This window comes from Bubalus kerabau, chromosome 5 (genome assembly GCF_029407905.1).
Source record: "Bubalus kerabau isolate K-KA32 ecotype Philippines breed swamp buffalo chromosome 5, PCC_UOA_SB_1v2, whole genome shotgun sequence".
Taxonomy (NCBI): domain Eukaryota; kingdom Metazoa; phylum Chordata; class Mammalia; order Artiodactyla; family Bovidae; genus Bubalus; species Bubalus kerabau.
Genome location: NC_073628.1, coordinates 9,942,207 through 9,959,607, shown reverse-complemented (window position 1 = coordinate 9,959,607; position 17,401 = coordinate 9,942,207). Strand labels below are relative to the sequence as shown.

The following is a 17,401-nucleotide window of genomic DNA, read 5'->3' as shown; positions in this document are numbered from 1 at the left end:
AGAACTTCTTTGGTATGGTGTTCTTCAGTTTGTGGGTCACTAACCCAGCAGGTATAGGATTTGATTTTGTCATGATTGCACCCCCCCTAGATGCAGCTTCTTCTTTGTCTTTGGATGTGTGGTATCTTTTTTGGTGGGTTCCAGTGTCCTATCTATGGTTGTTTAGCAGAGTTGCAGTGTTGGTGCTCTCGCAGGAGGAGACGAGCACGTGCCCTACCAGAGCTGCTGTTTGGACCCGGGCCTTAGCCCCGTAGTCAAGCCCCCTGTGCCACTGGACTTGGTCTTTCCCCAGGGCCTCTAGCTTGTTGTTTTGTTGTTTGGTCACTAAGTTATGTCCAACTGTTTTCGACCCCTGGACTGTAGCCCATAGGGTTACAAGCTCCTCGGACCATGAGATTTCCCAGGCAGGAATACTGGAGTGGGTTGCCATTTCCAGGAACATCTCCCAGAGATCTTCCTGACCCAGGGATTGAACATGCATCTCCTGCATTGTCAGGCAGATTCTTTACCACTGAGCCACCAGGGAAGCCCACACTCTCTTGTAGCATCCTATATTTTAAAAAGGTCATGGGCCAATAACTTCAGGGACACCAGACGTGGTTGTTGAGTTGACTGATGCCAGCTGTGGCTGTTTTGAAATTTTGCAAAAGAAAAAAAAAAAAGCAAGATCTTCACTGGGATATAAAACCTCTCCCTATTCCCCAGGGCGGGGTGGGACAGTTTTTGAGGCACTAGCCTACTGTGTTCCCTCTTTGCCTGGCAAAGAAATAAAGCTACTTTTTCTTTCTCCTGCATAACCCAGTCCCTGTATTTCTGCTCAGCATCAATACACAGAGAGCCAAGATTTCTGGCATCAATACCTGTGCATGGGTCAGGGAGGGAACTGCCACTTCCGTTGGCCTGAGTACCAGTCAGTGTGCTGTGTGTTGGGGCATGTGCTTGTGTGTATGCTAAGTCGCTTCAGTCATGTCTGACTCTTTGCGACCCCTATGGACAGTAGCCCTCCAGGGTCCTCTGTCCATGGAATCCTCCAGGAAAGAATACTGGAGTGGGTTGCCATTTCCTCTTCCAGGGGATCTTCCCTACCCAGGGATCAAATCCAAGTCTCTCATGTCTCCTGCATTTGAAGGCGGGTTCTTTATTACTAGCTCTACCTGGGAAACCCCATGTTGGGGCATAAAGGAGACTAAAAGACTGCCCAGTGTTCTGGGCCTCACTGATTGGAGCAGGAGCAGATGTGTGCATAATTGCAGTTCTGAGGTTATGTCTGTGGGGCAGCAGTGAACTGGGCCTTGTGGGGTAGACAGAGTGTTCAGCCCAGGAGAGATCAGGGCAAGCCTCTTGGAACCTTCATTTGAGCTGAGACTGAGGCACCCGTAGGCACTTAGAGGACAGGGCCACCTGGAGAGAGGACATTATGTACGTACAGCCACTCGGCTGAGACTCCACAGTCCGGGAAGATCCAATATGCATGCCTTGGAGCAGTTAAGCCCATGCACCACAACTATTGAGCCCGTGAAACACCACAGTGAGTGTGGCTTTGAACAATTTGGGAGAGTGGTGACAGCCAGCCAGAGACAAACACCAAGGGCTGCATAGCCATGCTCATTATCTGTACTTGGTCTGTCTGGACATTAGTGGTTGCCACCCTAGTTATGCAGAATCCTCTGGAAAAGTCTCTCCCATTCAACAACCACTGAATTGGAGTCTCCAAGGGGGTGAGTCTGGGAGTCAGTTTTTGATTAACTTTTTGAAATGATTCCCACAACAGTTTGGGAATCACCAGCTCAATGTTTGCCTTGCTTAGTTATGCCTAAGGACGATGATTAGAGAGGAAAGTCCTGGTTTTTCTCCTGAATGTTCTGTTTCAGAAGGTTTGGGATAAAACATGAGCGTCTCTAAGAAGCTCAGATAAGGGGCTTCCCTGGTGGCTCAGTGGTAAAAAATTTGCCTGCTGATGTAGGAGACACAAGTGCAATCCCCAATCTTGGAAGATGCCACATGCCTCAGAGTAGCTAAACCCACGTGCCACAGCTACTGAGCCTGTGCTGTAGAGCCTGGGAGCTGCAACTACTGAAGCCCGAGTGCCCTAGAGCCACAAGAGAGGCCACTGTAATGAGAAGCCTGTGCAGAGTAGCTCCCACTTGCCACAACCAGAGAAAAGCCCACACAGCAACGAAGCCCCAGCACAGCCAAAAAAATAAAATTTTAAAAAAGAAGCTCACGTAAGAATGAGAAATGTGCTTGGTAGGGAGTGACATGGTCAGGATAGAGTTCTAGAAAGCTCACTCTCTCTTTTCATAATTGGACCATAAAGAAGGCTGAAGGCTGAAGAATTGATGGTTTCAAATTGTGGTGCTGGAGAAGACTCTTGAGAGTCCCTTGGACTGCAAGGAGATCAGTCAGTCCTAAGGGAAATCAACCCTGAATATTCATTGGAAGGACTGGGACTGCAAGGAGATCAGTCAGTCCTAAGGGAAATCAACCCTGAATATTCATTGGAAGGACGGATGCTGAAACCCCAATACTTCAGCCACCTCATGCAAAGAGCTGACTCATTGGAAAAGATCCAGATGCTGGGAAAGAGGCAAAAGGAGAAGAGGGCAGCAGGGGATGAGATGGTTGGATGGCATCACCAACTCAATAGACATGAGTTAGAGCAAACTCTGGGAGCAAGTGAAGAACAGGGAAAACTGGCAAAGGGTTGAACATGACTGAGCAACTGAACAACACTCTGGCTTGGCTGTTGTGGAGCAAGCTGAGGGAGGTCAGGACCGAGTGGCCATTTAGGAGGCTGTTGGCAGATTCTGAAGAATGAGGTGGAGGCTGTGGGGTTGTGGAGGAAGGGATGGCTTGGACAGATGTTTCAAGAGAAGCTTCAGGATTTCACGATAGCCTAGGAGGGATGGACTTGATGTGAGGGGAGAAGGTTGCTGTGCAGTGACTCCTGAGTTTCTATCTTAGAAGACTGGAGGAGCAGCCTGGGGCCATGGAGTTGGTGTGTGAGGGGGTGCGCCACAGGCAGGAAGAGAAGGAGCTGTGGGTGGGAATGGGAGCAGCTCCTTGTAGATGTGTTGGGTTTAGGTGCCCTTGGACTTTCACGCGGAGCTTTCCGCAGAGGAGAGGGGTAGAGGTGAGGGTACATATGGTGAGTGTGAATGATGCGGGGTTGAGTGTGTGGGGTGTGAAGGGCGGAAGGGGGAGGTTGGGGGCCTGAGGACTGGCAACCTTCACAGGATAGACAGTAACAGAGGGACCCGCAAAGGAGGAGGAAGAGAAGAGAACAGAGTGGGGGGACATGAAGGCAGGAAGAAGAGGCCATGTCAGTGTCAGAACAGAGCAGGCCCTGGTGGCCTGCGGTTGGATGACCAGGAGATGGTTGGCCTCGTCTCCAGAGCCCTTCCAGGGAAGGGTGGAGAAATGGATTTTTCTAATTTTAAGGTTGGGAGGTATTTGTAAAAGTTTTGAGATAGTACTGGTCAGAGTTCCCAGTTTTCTTTTTCGTTTTTTGGTTTTCTTAAGCAGCAAAGGAACTTACAGAAAGGCTGTCAGGACCTGCCAAGACCAGACTTGGAAAATGGACAGGAAGCGGGCGCCAAGCAGCAGGAAGTACAATTGTCTTCTAACTGGAACTGCCTGGGAGGCTGCCACGGGGGATGCGCTGCCAAGGCGTGTGCGGTCTGACGCCGAGCCAAGGCGGCGGGCGAGGCTGGAGGGCAGAATTGCTCCGCCTGCAGTGGCCCTGAGTCTGGGGTGGAGGCGTTCACCTTCTCTTTCAAAGGGCTCTGTCCTGTTGCCAGGTCACACACGAGGTACCATGTCTGCGCTGAAGAGGCCCCCTCTTCTAGTTCACATGAGGTTGCTGGTGAGCTGAGGAGGGGCTAGATATAAGAGAGTCAAGGATGTTGTTAAGGTTTTTGGCCTGAGCCAGCTAGACCACTGGATTAGCCACTTATTTATTTATTTATTTTTTTGGATTAGCCACTTATTGAGGTGGGGAAGACGGCTGGAGAAATAGGTTTAAATGAGCAACTAGGGACTTTCCTGGTGTTCCAGTAGCTAAGACTCTGTGCTCCCAATGCAGGGGGCCTGAATTTGATCCCTGGTCGGGGAACTAGGTCCCAGAGGCCACAACTCGGAGGTCACATGCCATAAATAAAGATTCCACGTGTCCCAACTAAGACCCTGCACAGCCAAATAAATAAATAAAATATTAAAGAAAAATATCTTTAAAAAGTGAGGGGGAACTAGCAGCTCAGTTTGGGCCCAGATTGTTTTCAGGTCTAGCAGACATCTGAGTGGATATGTCAAGATGTTAGCTGGACCTGCTGCTCTGGTGTTCATGGCGTTCTGGGCTAGAGATGTAGATTTGGGAGTCACGGAAGCGTGGAGTCCTAACGACCTCCAGGGAAGTCCCTACTTTATCTCTTTAAATATTTATATATTTTTTAGCTTATTTGGCTGCTCCGGATCTTAGTTGTGGAATTTTCAGTCTTCATTGGGGCATGTGAAATCTTTAGTTGTGGCATGTGGGATCCCTGACCAGGGAATCAAACCCAGGCCCCCTGAATTGGGAGCTCAGAGTCCTAAGCCACTGGTTCACTTGGGAAGCTCCCTATTTTATCTTTTAATTGAGGTTTAATTGACATACAACATTACTGAGTTTCAGATATCCTGGTTCAATTTTCCTGATTCGATATTTGTGTATTTGGGAAACTGATCACCACAACGGGGGCTACTCTATCTAACATCAAACATAGTTAGAGTTCTTTTTTCCTTGTGGTGAGAACTTTTAAGATGTACTTTCTTAGCAACTTTCAAATATGCAACACAAGGCTATTTATTTATTTAAGATGGGCGCAATGACAGCATATGTGCCTCAGCGGAGAGGGGGAAATGCTGAAGAAAGGAAACCTGCTGGACAGATGCCTTTGAGGTCAAGAGAGGGAGTGGGATCTAATGTGGGGGTGGAGGGGGGCAGCTTTTACAGGGAGCTGGCCACGGGGAAGGTGGAGCAGCAAGTATAGAGTTGGTGAGTAGATGGTGTGGTGGGATGGGGAAGGAATTTGTGGAATTCCACCCACAGATTGCTTTTATTTTCTCAGTAAAGCAGGAAACAAGGTCAGCAGCTGAGAGTGTGGACTGTGGGTTCCCAAATGTTGGAGGTTTGAGGAGAGGGGAGAAAATATGAATAATTATCCAGGATACTGTTCACAGTGTCTGTTTGGGGCCTGATTGTGAAGAGCCGACCCACTGGAAAAGCCCCTGATGCTGGGAAAGATTGAGGGCAGGAGGAGAGGGCGACAGAGGATGAGATGGTGGGATGGCATCATCGACTCAATGGACATGAGTTTCGGCAAGCTCCGGGAAATGGTGATGGACAGGGAAGCCTGGCGTGCTGCAGCCCATGGGGTCGGACATGACTGAGCCACTGCACAACAACAAAATATGGGACTAAGTACATCATCTACTTGCTGGACATGCAGACTCTCAGGCCCACCCCAGACCTCTTGAATCAGAATCTGAATCTGGTTTCTAGTGCCAGCTGAGTCACGCACACTGGAGCTGGATTGGCCCTAATGGAGCTAAACGGTGGAGCCATTGTCTAGGGAAATGTAGACACAGGCAGTGTGAACAGCCTGAAAGGTTGTTGTTGAACCACGCAAGATGCCAGGATTCTTGGCCTCCAGAGGAGAAGAATTCAATCCAGGGCCAGAGACGAGGCTTGATTGCTCAGAGCTTTTGTGTAATAAAGTTTTATTAAAGTATAAAAGAGATAGGGAAAGCTTCCGACATAGACATTAGAAGGGGGCAGAAAGAGTACCCCACTGCTAGTCTTTAGCCAGATGTTATATAGCTACTAGCAGTCTGCTAGTTAAAGAAAGGAAATGTCTCAAAACTCAGAAAATGGCACCAGGTGAGTCATCCCAGGCCATAAAACGATTGACATGAATCTTGTAGAAAGGTAGATTTCCATACAAATATATAGTTTCACTAACATAGATTAGGAGAACAGTGTATGAGTATAACATACTGGTTTGTCAAGTTGGTTCTGAGCCTTTAGGCGGAACCCACTTGAAGACAGAATCTAGGGTAAATGCATAGCACATTAACATAGCTTAAGACAAATATTTCCATAAGAAAAATGCATTGGTTAGTTCAAGGTTTGAGAAAAGTTAAGTTCAGGTGGAACCAGGTATCATTATGGCAACACAAAATTTTAAGAGAAACCTCTTATATCTGTATAGAGAAGGGGAAAACATATATCACTAGTTTGTTTCCTCCTGCTGCTTAAGAGAGAGATAAAAAATGTCTGACACTTGCACCCTATTTCCTCCATTTGGAGACCCCTGGCCTTCCTGCCTGTTACCCTCTCAAGCCCACTTCAGACCTGCCTTTGTTTCTCTTGGTGCTAAGTCATGGAATTTCAGTGCTTGGCCTTGAAAGCTCCAGACCACTTAACATGGTGGCAGAAAAAAGAAAAGAAAAGAAAAGAAATCTCAGTATGATCAGGAAATGATGTTCCCTCTTCTTCTGAAGCAGCAGAAATAAAAGCAGAGTCTTTTCTGCATCATAAAACCATCCTTGCAAATGTTATTTCTAACCAGGGAGTTTTGTCAGACAATAACATTTAAGAGGCTGTCGCTTTGTCTTATGAAAGTAACCTTTAACTTTTAAAAAGCTTGTGATTCTGATTGCTTGTCTTCTTTAATAATGCGTTGCCCTGGCAATAATATTTAAATTCACATCTCTGTTTTCTAAAAGGTATAAATACCTGTGAGCTTTGTGTGTGTGTGTGTGTGCGAGTGCGTGTGTGAAACCAGAAGGGGGGCACTGGCACATGTCTCTTCTCTCACGTGCAGGAGGTGAAATAATTGCCGCAGTGACTGCGTGATTTCTTAAACAAAGAGTTTGAATCTTAGCGCATTTAAATGAACACACAGGAGGCAAGGTCTCTTGTGAGCGAGGAGAGTAGGCGTCATGAGGAGACAGGGGAAAGCTGAGAGCGCCTTTGGGAATAAAGCAAGGGAGCTGACCAGAGGGCAAGTAGTAGGGTGATTAGATGGTGCCATGAGGCCCATGGGCTGCGGTCAGGAACCCTGAATTGGTTCTGGTGCCAATCTGCAAGGTGTGTGGATGTGCGTGTGTGTGCTCAGTTGTATCCAATTCTTTGCAACCCCATGGATTGTAGCCCACCAGGCTCCTCTATCCATGCGATTCTCCAGTTAAGAATACTGGAGTGGGTTGCCATTGCCTTCTCCAGGGGATCTTTTCAACCCAGGGAATGAACCTGAGTCTCCTGCATTGACAGATTCTTTACCATCTGAGCCACCAGGGAAGCCCACTGTGCCACCTGGGAAACCCTAATCTGCAAGGTGGCAGGACTTTTTTCCAGCAGTGACTGACTGCCTCTGTGTAGGACCAGAGGAAATGGATGGTTGGTAGGGTTGGTCCAGGGTGGTGAGTTTGCAGGGGAAGCAAGGGGCTCAGGGATCATGGATATTTGTGGAGTGGATGGAAGAGGGCGTGGTTTAAGGAGAAAGCCATGGCAGGGAGAAGACTGAGAGAAAAAGTACAGGGCTTGTTGTGGGTGGGGAGTGGGAGTGAGGATGTTGGAGGTTAAGCTCTGGAAGAAGGAGCAGCTGAGGACTTTGGGTGTGGAGAGTGAGGCCCCTGGGGCTGAAGAGATCAGGCACTGATAAGCTGGGGGAGTCACCGAGGTGTAGTGGCAGCCAGGGTCAAGAGGTGGAGAGGATGGGTTTGAAGATCATCTGGGGATGCACTCCTTGGTCTACTCTGGACTAAACCTCAGTTTCCTCATCTGTGATATAGTCTGAACTGTTTTTACCCACAACACTTCTGACACCGTGCGTGCGTGTGTGTGTGTGTGTGTGTGTGTGTGTGTGTATGTGTTAGTGTGTGTTTTTTTTTTTTCCCCCTCACTCCAACGAATTCTCTGATTCTCTGGACACTAACTGGTGGGGGATGGGGAAGTCCTACAATTCAATTCACTTCTGACACTATCTACCATGAATTAGCACAGACAACATGAGTTAAGTGCTTCTTCCCCCAAGACTTGGCCCCATTTGAGGTTCTAGTTGCAAGTCCCAGATTGTCATAGGTATTATAAATTCAGTGTTCCCACAACTCCTTCCTCAGATTCAGTTATTCTCTCTCTTTTTTAAAATCTTAGTTTGGTTGTGCCGTGTGGCATGAGGGATCTTAGTTCCTGTAACGGGGATTGAACCCATGCCTCCTGCAATGGAAGCGCCAAGTCTTAACTTCCAAGGAAGTTCCAGGACCTCCAAGGAAGTTCCCCAATTATTCTTTAGGACAACTAGAGACCACTCAACTCAGCAAAGAACTTTACTTAGTACTACCACTTTATTGGGCTTCCTTGGTGGCTCACATGGTAAAAAATCTGCCTGCCAATGCAGGAGACGTGGGTTAGATCCTTAGGTTGGGAAGATCCTCTGGAGAAGGAAATAGCAACCCACTCCAGGATTCTTGCCTGGGAAACCCTTGGGACAGAGGAGCCTGATGGGTTATAATCCATAGGGTCGCAAAAGAGCGGACACCACTGAGGGACTGGGCATGCATACACGCACATGTACCAGTTTATTAGAAAGGGTACAACTCAGGAACAGGCTTCCCTGGTGGCTCAGATGGTAAGGAATCTGCCTGCAATGCGGGAGACCTGGGTTCGATGCCTGGGTTGGGAAGATCCTGGAGAAGAAAATGGCAACCCACTCCAGTATTCTTGGTTGGAGAATCCCCATGGACAGAGGAGCCTGTCGGGCTACAGTCATGGGTCGCAAGGAGTTGGACACGACTGAGCAACTGAGCACAATAACAGGCAAATATAAGAGATGCACAGAGCAAGGTATGGGGGAGGGAAGGCGTGAGGAGCTTCCTTGACCTCTCCGGGGGGGTGAATCACCCTCCCCACACCTTGCTGTGTGCACTGACCTGGAATCTTTGAACTCCACTGTTCAGAGGTTTTTATGGAGGTTCCATTGAACAGGTGTGGCTCAGGAGGTCATTGCCCATTAGCAATTAGCCTCTCTTCCCTTCCCAGAGGTAAGAGGTGGGGCTGAAAGTTCCAACCCTCTTTTCACACAGGGGATTCCTCTGGTCAACAGTCCTTGTCCTGAAGTTATTTCAGGCCTCCCTAGGGGCCCCTCACTGGCACAAACTCAGGTAAGGTTGAAATGGGATCCTGGTGAATAACAAAAGATGCTCCCCTCACATCTACAGCTCGGGAAATTCCAAGGGTTTTAGAAGCTCTGTGTCAGCAACTGGGTACAAAGACCAAATATATATATTTCTTATTATATCACAGATGGGGACAATAACATTGAACATCAATAACAAAAAGACAGTTTGTCCACATGCCAGCAGAGGGAAGAATGGTAATAGTCAGAGAAACCTATGGGCTTCCCGCCTGGTTCCCAGTCATCTAAGGCAAAATATACTAATAAGCAAAAAATGTAATATCATAACGATGGTTTGTTGTCTACCATGTCACAGACAATGTGCCAGTCCTTTAGGCACGGAGGGGCTGTGGTCTAACACATGCCACCCTACTTCCCCCTACTTGGCTGGGCAGAGGCAGAGAAGCAGGAGAAAGGACAAGTGAAATGCTTTTACCTGCTGCAGTGGGTGGGGAAGGAAGCCAGTGCTTTCTGAGTGTTTCATTTGTGACGGGCTCAGCATGATTGTTCTCTCTTAACAGATGAAGAGTCTGGGGATTGGAAAAATAAAGCGATCTGTTCAGGTTCACAAACCCTGGGTCCCTGGCCATGTAACTTTCTGTAATTTAGTGCCTGAACAATATGGAGGCTTCACCCAGCTGGTGTGATTGATCATTGATTAACTCAATCTCCAGGGGTGAGTCGGAGCATCTTTTGTTCCAGTATTTGGTTTTTGACCCTTGGCTTCCCTTGTGGCTTAGTCAGTAAGGAATCCACCTGCAATGCAGGTAGACCCAGGTTCAATCCTTGGGTTGGGAAGATCCCCTGGAGAAGGAAATGGCAACCCACTCCAGTGTTCTTGCCTGGAGAGTTCCATGGACAGGAGACAATCCATGGGGTCGGCTACAGTCCATGGGGTCTCAAAAGAGTCCGACATGATTTAGCAACTATACCATCACCGACACAGATCTCCTAAATCCCTTAGAGTTTCCTGGGTGACAAGGAGGTAATGTCTTTTGTTCTCACAAAGTGACTCTTCCTAGGCTTCTGAATAGCTCCAGAATGGAGGCTGCTCATCAGAAAGACCAAGCAATGATTAGATGCTTGGAACTTTCAGCCCCACCCCTCATCCACCAGGGAGGGGAGAGGGGCTAGAGATTGAGTTAATTAATAATTGGCTTCCCTGGTGGCTCAGATGGTAAAGAATCTACCTCCAGCACGAGAGACCAGGTTTGATCCCTGGGTTAGGAATATCCCCTGGAGAAGCAAATGGCAACCTATTTCAGTATTCTTGCCTGGAGAATCTCACGGACAGAGCAGACTGAAGCAGGCTATAGTCCACAGGGATGCAAAGAGTCAGACACAACTGAATGACTAACACACACATGGTGAAGCCTCCATGTCACTGTTATTCAGTCACTAAGTGGTGTCCGACTCTTTTCAACCCTGACAGACGCCAGGCACCTCTGTCCTCCACTATCTTCTGGAGTTTGCTCAAATCCATGTCCATTGAGTTGGTGATGCTATTTAACCATCTCATCCTTTGTCACCCCCTTCTCCTTTTGCCTTCAATCTTTCCCAGCATCTGAGTCTTTTCCAATGAGTTGGCTCTTTGCATCAGGTGGCCAAAGTACTGGAAAGTATTCAGCTTCAGCATCAGTCCTTCCAATGAATATTCAGGACTGATTTCCTTTAGAATTGACTGGCTTGATCTCTTTGCAGTCCAAGGGATTCTCGAGTGTCTTCTCCACACCACAGTTCAAAAGCATCCATTCTTTGGCATTTAGCCTTCTTTATGGTCCAGTTCTCACATCCGTACAGGACTACTGCAAAAATCATAGCTTTGACTATACAGACCTTTGTCAACAAAGTGATGTCTCTACTTTTTAATATGCTGTCTAGGTTTGTCATAGCTTTTATGAAAGCCTCCATAAAAGTCCCTAAAACTTGCGGTTCATAGAGCTTCTGGGTTGGTGAACACGTCCACGTGCTGGGAGGGTGGGGCCTCCCAGCTCCATGGATACGGATGCTCCTTTGCTTGGGACCCTCTGGATCTCACCCTTTGAAACTCTTCATCTGGCTCCTCATTTGTATCCTTTACCATATCCTTTATTATATAACTGGAAAATATAAGTCTTTCCCTGAGTCCTGTGAACTCTTATAGCAAATTATTAAACCTGAGTTGGAGTCATGGGAACCCCCAATTTGTAGTCAAATCAGAGAGAGGTATGGGTAAGCTGGGGACCCCTTACTCGGGACTGGTGTCTGAAAGGTGGGCCATCTTGTGAGACTGAGTCCTTAACTTGTAGGATCTGATATTAATTTCAGGTATATACTTTCAAAACTGAATCACAGGACACCACCAGCTCATGTTGGAGAATTGGTTGGTATGGGGAAAGAAAAACAAAAGCCATAGATTTAATGTCAGAAGTTTTGTAAGTGGAGAATACAGGAAACAGAACTTTTTCCTTTTTAGGGTGAGAATATTCCAAGCAGAAGAGTAAACACTTGGAATGAGCTTGAGGCCTGTGTGAGGACTAGGAGAATCTCAGTGGCTGGGAGTATGGGCTGTGTGGGGAGGAGTCACAGACAAAAGAGGCAGAATGAAGGAAGCGGATCTGAATGTTAAGGTTATTGGAGGCTATGTGGCTTGCTTTTTAATCTCATGTGGTTATTGCCTAGTTGTTAGCAAGGAATTGATAGCATCAGATCTGTGTTTTGGCAAAAGCCCTTTGGCTGAAGCAGGGTGAATGGAGCGGGGTGGGACTGATTTACACCTCGGCTGGCAAATTATGGCCTGTGGGTCTGTACCACTGTGAGCTAAGAATGGATTTTGCATTTTTAAATCAAAAGAAAATCAAAAGAAAAATAACATTTTGTGACATAGGAAAACTATATGCAATGCAAATCTCAGTGAAAAATTCAAGTCAGGTTTTATTGGAACACAGTCATGTTCATCTACGTATGCGGTGTTCACAGATGCTTTTGACCCCAGTGGCAGAGCTGGACAGTTGTGACAGAGACTGTATAATATATAAGAACCTAAAAAATATTCTTCAGTTTGCCTCTTGGCTTGTGCATGCGTGGTGTGCTCAGTCACTTCAGTCGTGTCTGACTTTGCGACCCTATGGATTGTAGCCCCCAGGCTCCTCAGTCCATGGGATTCTCCATGCAAGAGTACTGGAGTGGGTTGCCACATCCTCCTCCAGGGGATCTTCCCAACCCAGGGACTGAACCCCTGGTCTCCTGCATTACAGGAAGTTTCTTTACTGCTGAGTCATGGGGGAAGCGCCCTCTTGGCTCACAGAGTCTCATATCTAGCTTCAAGAAAAAAAACAAACAAACCCTTTTATTTAGTTATTAAAATATTTATTTATTTGGCTGTGCCAGGTTTTAGTTGCAGCACACCGGATCTTTAGTTGCAACGTGTGGGATCTAGTTCTTTGACCAGGGATGGAATCTGGCCTCTCTGCTCTGGGAGCATGGAGTGGACTGGGAGCATGGAGTAGCCACTGGACCACTAAGGAAGTCCCTATCTGGCCTTTTATGGAAAAAAATTTGCTCACTCCTGAATTCAGGAGTGTTTTTTAAAGGGATTATTTTAACGTTTCAGGCAAGAGGTCTTCATTAGGATAGTGATGGAGGCGGGAGGAGGGAGGGATGGAGAAAACGGAATTTGGGAACTATTCAGGGTGGGGGTGGTGAGTAGACCAACAGGGTACAGGGAGTGAGAAAGAGGAATCTAAGGCTATTCCCTGATTTCTAGGTTGAGCACTGCATGAATGGTGGTGCTAGTCGGGTCAGGAATACCAAGAGGGATTTCTGGAGCTGGGAGGCAGGGAAAGTATACGGGCTGGGAGGGACAAGTAAGAACATTTTTCAGAACTACTCTGCGTGACAGTCTGATTCCTGGGGTTATGCAGTTTGTGTGTGTCACCAAAGACCCTAAGAACAAAGTGCTAATCAATCAGTCGTGTCCGACTCTGTGTGACCCTATGGACTGCAGCCCGCCAGGCTCCTCTGTCCATGGAATTCTACAGGCAAGAATACTGGAGTGGGTTGTCATTTCCTTCTCCAGGGCATCTTCCTGACCCAGGGATTGAACCCGAGTCTTCTGCATTGCAGGCAGATTATTCACCGTCTGAGTCACCAGGGAAGCCCCCAAAGTGACAGTCACTCAATCATGTCCAACTCTTTGTGACCCCATGGACTGCAGCCCCATGGACTGCCTGCCAGTCTCCTCTGTCCATGGAATTCTACAGGCAAGAATACTGGAGTGGGTACTATTCCTTTTTCCAGGGGATCTTCCCAACCGAGGGATCGAACTCAGGTCTCCTGCACAGCAAGCAAATTCTTTGCTGTCTGAGCCACCGGAGACTTCTCGAACTCCATGGAGCCTAGAGGCTAGTGTGGGACACCTGCTGTTCATAAGGTTTCTGTGCTATACAGGTGAGCAACTACCTGTCGGAATTTCCAGATGGGTCAGCATCAGTTCTGTAAAATCAGAACCAGTCTCCAAAAAAGGAATCTCAGGATTCCAAAAGCCTGCGGGAGGCCTGGGAGAATGTGATCTTGTCCCTAGATGCCACGTTGCCTCTCATTCAGCTCCAAGTTGTCTGGGGAAGTTGCTCTGCTGGAGAAAGGTAGGCAGGGCCTGCCTCGAAGTAGTATCAGCCAAGTGAGCTGACTCTTTGGGGACCTAGGTTTCCTGCTGAGGGGTGGGGGCAGGCGCTGAGACGGCCAAGACCATCTAGTCTGTCTTTTGTCCTGTGGTCCTATTCTCTGTGGAGAAGGCAATGGCAACCCGCTCCAGTACTCTTACCTGGAAAATCCCATGGACGGAGGAGCCTGGTAGGCTACAGTCCATGGGGTCTGGAAGAGTCGGAAACGACTCAGCGACTTCACTTTCACTTTCATGCATTGGAGAAGGAAATGGCAACCCGCTCCAGTACTCTTGCCTGGAAAATCCCATGGACGGAGGAGCCTGGTAGGCTACAGTCCATGGGGTCTGGAAGAGTCGGAAACGACTCAGCGACTTCACTTTCACTTTCATGCATTGGAGAAGGAAATGGCAACCCACTCCAGTATTCTTGCCTGGAGAATCCCAGGGGCAGAGGAGCCTGGTGGGCTGCAGTCTATGGAGTCGCACAGAGTCGGACACGACTGAAGCGACTTAGCAGCAGCAGCAGCAGCCTTTTCTCTGAGAAGCAGTCCAACCCGGGTTTGAAGTACCTTTTTCTTGGCAGGGCTATTCCTCGGCTATTCCTGCAGATGGCGCTAAAGTGACACGATGGGAACGGAGGGGCGGGGGCCAGCGGGAGGAGAAACGGTCCTAACTCTCCCCCTTCTCTAGGTCTGCTCCAGCCTAGAGGAGGTGGCGTTCACAAAGGCATTCCATTCTTCCCCTGCTTCCTGCTGGGGCACAAAACGCCCTTGTTTCTGGAGCGAGGACTCCCTCAGAGCAGGAAGGGGTGCTGCGTTTGGGGAGGAGGGAGAGGCCATGTCCAGCCAGGGCCGGAGGACTCAAGCCCTTCCCGCCTCCTCCGTCCGTCGTCCGGCAGCGGGAGCTGCAGGAATCTTGCTTCCAAGGCTTTCAGAGCTCAGACCTCATCTCCGGGAAGTCTTCCCGGATTGCACACCTTCCCCCACCCAGGCGTGCCGGGCGCCCCTATTCGTTTCTCCAAGCCCTGTTTCTTCTCCCTTGGCTGGTGGAATGGGACTCCGAACTCTTTTTGAAGCCCAGGCTGGAGGAATGGGGAAAGGTGTGGGGCTGAACGTGGGCTGGGTGTCTGGCCTTTCACCTGAGGAGCCGGCTGGTGCTGCGGTAACATTGCCTGTAGAGGCATTTAGGTGCTTTTCCTACAGCTCATCTCATCCTCTTAAGACTTCTGCAGGGTTAATTCCCCTTTCAGAGCTGAGGACACTGGAAATAAGAGACATGCCTGAGGGGAGGGGATAATTTCCTGGTGCTCCAGTGGCTAGGACTCTGCTTCCACTGCAGGGGGCCAGGTTAGATCCCTGATCTGGGAACTAAGATTCAGAAAGCCATGTGGCATGGGTGGGTGGGGGGGGGACAGGATTAAGAGACATGCCTGAGGGGAGGGAGCATGGGCAGGTAGGACCTGTGCCTGGGACAAAGGACACATTGACCTGTGACCTGCCAGCCCCATTCATCATCTGAATACCAGCTTTGACCTCTCCACTCCTGGCCTCTAGTAGAGGTCAGGCCAGTCTGATTCCGACACCCCTGCTCTACCAACACTGCTTGGCTTCTTCAGGACCTCCCCGCTTCCTGGGACCACTGCCTTTGACACAGGGCAGGGCATTTAACCTAAAGGGTGCTCAAGCCTAAGTGGTGGGTGGTGGTCAGGGAGGGACCTTCTCAGGGTCTTGAGCTGACAACCCAGGAAGCTGTGCTGTGGGAGAGGAGGAGGGGCTTTTGTGTCCTATGGTCATTCTCTACAGTGCTGTGTGCCTGCTAGCCTCTGGCCAGCCTGTCCTGTCACCTCTTGAGTGGATTTCCCTGCCCATAGTATTGGAAGCTTCCTTTTCAAAGGGTTCTTGGAGTCCTGCCAGCTGTATATTGGGTGAATCTTCACTCTCTCTCTCTCTGTAAGGGATTAGCCCCACCTAGGACTTCATTTGTCTTGTTGTCCAGTCACTAAGTCATGTCTGACCCTTTGTGACCCCATGGACGGCAGCTCGCCAGGCTTCCCTGTCCTTCACCATCTCTGGGAGTTTGCTCAAATTCATGTCCATTGAGTCAATGATGCCATCCAACCATCTCATCCTCTGTCTCCTCCTTCTCCTCCTGCCCTCAATCTTTCCCAGCATCAGGGTCTTTTCCAAAGAGTTAGCTCTTTGCATCAGGTGGCCAGAGTATTGGAGCTTCAACATCAGCATGAGTCCTTCCAATGAATATTCAGGTTTGATTTCCTTTAGGATTGACTGGTTTGATTTCTTTTCTGTCCAAGGGACTCTCAAGAGTCATCTCCAGCACCACAGTTTGAAAGCATCAATTCTTTGGCACTCAGCTTTTCTTATGGTCCAACTTTCACATCTGTACATGACTTATTCCTCTAGGTCAGAATTTCTCAGACTTTAACCTGTGTCACAATCACCTGGTCAGCTTATTGAGACATGGCTGGGCTATACCCCTAGAGTTTCTGATTCAGTAAATCTGGGGTAACCCCAAGAGCTTATATGTCTAACAAGTTCCTGGGTGATACTGATGCTACTGGTCAGGACCACTGTGCACTAAAGGGTTAACTCAGCTTTCAATCCAGCGTCTGGGCTGTCCAAACCTCGCACACTCCAAAGAAAGGTTTGCCTGGCTCCTGGGAGATAGCCCCTAAACCCTTGGAATATCCTGTTTGATAAGAGTATTTTTGCTTATCTGGGAGCCAGGGGCCTCTTTGGATAGCCTCTGAAGGGGCTGGAGACTAAGTAACTAAGGTCAGCCATGTGGGTGGTCAGTAGCCTCCATGAAACACCAGACACCAAGACTTGGCCGAACTTCCTGGCTGGCAGTGCTTCATGCAGCTGGAAACTGTGTTTCTGGGGTGGCGACTCATTGTTGCTGGGAGAATTAAGTGCTGTCCCCATGACTCCACTGGGAGAGGTCAGCGGAAGCTGGCAGCTGGTCTCTCCTGGACTCTGCCTGTGCACTTTTATGCTTTGCTGACTTTGCATCCTTTCACAGTAATAATTATAACCATGAAGATAACAGCTTTGCTGAGTTGTGTCCTAGTGAATGACTGAATCTAACGGTGGTTTTGAGGATGCCGGTGACAACCAGAGAGCCGCTGCTCTGCGCTGTGGGATTAACCTCGCTAGGGTTTAGGCTTTGGGGGCCCCCTCACCAGTGAAGAAGTGCCTGAGGGGCATCTTTGTGGAATGCTTTGGGAGGCTGTGAACTGCCTGGAAGCCAGGCAGTTACCCCCAAAGTGTTGCTTTGGGGGTAACCCTGAAAGGTCTTTGTGGGTCACTGGGCCCCAGTCTTCCCATCTGTAAATGGGGCTTTGGAGCATTTCTTTTCTCCCTGGGGTGGGGAGTGATGAGTTCCCCTTATGGCAAAGCTGCTGAAGAATATGCTGGGCTATGGGCAGGGGCAATTTATTTCATGGTCCTCCTCCTTCCGGTAGCCAGCTCTGCCCACTACAGCCTTACTCACCTGAGCCAGACGCTGGGTGCTGGGTTCACAGGTT

General features: G+C 48.8%; 1 protein-coding gene across 1 annotated transcript in view; it reads right to left on the bottom strand.

Moving 5' to 3' along the window:
• Positions 1-17,401, bottom strand: part of NXF1 (nuclear RNA export factor 1) — a 160,259-nt gene that overhangs the window by 103,310 nt on the left and 39,548 nt on the right. The gene's annotated exons all lie outside the window — the stretch shown is intronic.